We start from the raw sequence: 3,241 nt of genomic DNA on the forward strand, positions 1-3,241 counted from the left end.
GTGTTTTTGTTTTCCTGTGTCTTTAAGAGCGTCGTCAGTGTGAAGTATTGAACAACACAGTCACGTGAGGTCGATACGTTGAACCGGCGCTGAGGAGAGGCCCTGCTGTGGTGCCCACTAAGCTCAGGATGACCTGAAGGTCACATGAAGCCAAGACCTTCTGTTCAATTCGCTGACATTTGTGAGACGGGATCGACGGGGAAGTTCCCCCACAGAGCCAGAGCACCTCATTGACGATGGAGGCTTGGTCTAAAATGGCCACAGTGGTCAGGCTGGTTATAATGATCACAGTGGTCAGGCTGGTTATAATGGTCATAGTGGTCAGGCTGGTTATAATGGTCACAGTGGTCAGACTGGTTATAATGGTCAGGCTGGTTATAATGGTCACAGTGGTCAGGCTGGTTATAATGGTCACAGTGGTCAGGCTGGTTATAATGGTCAGGCTGGTTATAATGGTCACAGTGGTCAGTCTGGTTATAATGGTCAGGCTGGTTATAATGGTCACAGTGGTCAGGCTGGTTATAATGGTCACAGTGGTCAGGCTGGTTATAATGGTCACAGTGGTCAGGCTGGTTATAATGATCACAGTGGTCAGGCTGGTTATAAGTGGTCAGGCTGGTTATAATCAAGTGGTCAGGCTGGTTATAATGGTCAGTGGTCAGTGGTCAGGCTGGTTATAATGGTCAGTGGTCAGTGGTCAGGCTGGTTATAATGGTCACAGTGGTCAGGCTGGTTATAATGGTCAGGCTGGTTATAATGGTCACAGTGGTCAGGCTGGTTATAATGGTCACAGTGGTCAGGCTGGTTATAATGGTCACAGTGGTCAGGCTGGTTATAATGGTCACAGTGGTCAGGCTGGTTATAATGGTCAGGCTGGTTATAATGGTCACAGTGGTCAGGCTGGTTATAATGGTCACAGTGGTCAGGCTGGTTATAATGGTCACAGTGGTCAGGCTGGTTATAATGGTCAGGCTGGTTATAATGGTCACAGTGGTCTGGTTATAAGGCTGGTTATAATGGTCACAGTGGTCAGGCTGGTTATAATATAATGGTCAGGCTGGTTATAATGGTCACAGTGGTCAGGCTGGTTATAATGGTCAGGCTGGTTATAATGGTCACAGTGGTCAGGCTGGTTATAATGGTCACAGTGGTCAGGCTGGTTATAATGGTCAGGCTGGTTATAATGGTCACAGTGGTCAGGCTGGTTATAATGGTCACAGTGGTCAGGCTGGTTATAAGGGTCACAGTGGTCAGGCTGGTTATAATGGTCAGGTTGGTTATAATGGTCACTGGTTATAATGGTCAGGCTGGTTATAATCACAGTGGTCAGGCTGGTTATAATGGTCAGGCTGGTTATATGGTCACAGTGGTCAGGCTGGTTATAATGGTCACAGTGGTCAGGCTGGTTATAATGGTCAGTGGTCAGGCTGGTTATAATGGTCACAGTGGTCAGGCTGGTTATAATGGTCTGGTTATAATGGTCACAGTGGTCAGTGGTCAGGCTGGTTATAATGATCACAGTGGGATCAGGCTGGTTATAATGGTTCACAGTGGTCAGGCTGGTTATAATGATCACAGTGGTCAGGCTGGTTATAATGGTCACAGTGGTCAGGCTGGTTATAATGGTCACAGTGGTCAGGCTGGTTATAATAATGGTCAGGCTGGTTATAAATGTGGTCAGGCTGGTTATAATGGTCAGGCTGGTTATAATGGTCAGGCTGGTTATAATGGTCAGGCTGGTTATAATGGTCACAGTGGTCAGGCTGGTTATAATGGTCACAGTGGTCAGGCTGGTTATAATGGTCACAGTGGTCAGGCTGGTTATAATGGTCAGGCTGGTTATAATGGTCACAGTGGTCAGGCTGGTTATAATGGTCACAGTGGTCAGGCTGGTTATAATGGTCACAGTGGTCAGGCTGGTTATAATGGTCAGTGGTCAGTGGTCAGGCTGGTTATAATGGTCACAGTGGTCAGGCTGGTTTATAATGGTTATAATGGTCAGGCAGTGGTCAGGCTGGTTATAATCACAGTGGTCAGGCTGGTTATAATGGTCAGGTCAGGCTGGTTATAATGGTCAGGCTGGTTATAATGGTCACAGTGGTCAGGCTGGTTATAATGGTCACAGTGGTCAGGCTGGTTATAATGGTCAGGCTGGTTATAATGGTCACAGTGGTCAGGCTGGTTATCAAGTGGTCAGGCTGGTTATAATGGTCACAGTGGTCAGGCTGGTTATAATGGTCACAGTGGTCAGGCTGGTTAATGGTCACAGTGGTCAGGCTGGTTATAATGGTCACAGTGGTCAGGCTGGTTATAATGGTCAGGCTGGTTATAATGTGCGGTCAGGCTGGTTATAATGGTCAGGCTGGTTATAATGGTCACAGTGGTCAGGCTGGTTATAATGGTTATAATCACAGTGGTCAGGCTGGTTATAATGGTCACAGTGGTCAGGCTGGTTATAATGGTCACAGTGGTCAGGCTGGTAATATAATGATCACAGTGGTCAGGCTGGTTATATACATGGTCAGGCTGGTTATAATGATCACAGTGGTCAGGCTGGTTATAATGGTCACAGTGGTCAGGCTGGTTATAATGATCACAGTGGTCAGGCTGGTTATAATGGTCACAGTGGTCAGGCTGGTTATATTGCACAGTGGTCATGGTTATCACAGTGGTCAGGCTGGTTATAAGGCTGGTTATAATGATCACAGTGGTCAGGCTGGTTATAATGGTCACAGTGGTCAGGCTGGTTATAATGGTTATAATGATCACAGTGGTCAGGCTGGTTATAATCACAGTGGTCAGGCTGGTTATAATGATCACAGTGGTCAGGCTGGTTATAATGGTCAGGCTGGTTATAATGATCACAGTGGTCAGGCTGGTTATTATAATGGTCAGGCTGGTTATAATGATCACAGTGGTCAGGCTGGTTATAATGATCAGGCTGGTTATAATGATCACAGTGGTCAGGCTGGTTATAATGATCACAGTGGTCAGGCTGGTTATAATGATCACAGTGGTCAGGCTGGTTATAATGGTCACAGTGGTCAGGCTGGTTATAATGGTCACAGTGGTCAGGCTGGTTATAATGATCAGTGGTCAGGCTGGTTATAATGGTCAGGCTGGTTATAATGATCACAGTGGTCAGGCTGGTTATAATGATCACAGTGGTCAGGCTGGTTATAATGGTCAGGCTGGTTATAAGTGGTCAGGCTGGTTATAATGATCACAGTGGTCAGGCTGG

This window comes from Oncorhynchus masou, unplaced genomic scaffold (assembly GCF_036934945.1).
Source record: "Oncorhynchus masou masou isolate Uvic2021 unplaced genomic scaffold, UVic_Omas_1.1 unplaced_scaffold_1929, whole genome shotgun sequence".
NCBI lineage: Eukaryota > Metazoa > Chordata > Actinopteri > Salmoniformes > Salmonidae > Oncorhynchus > Oncorhynchus masou.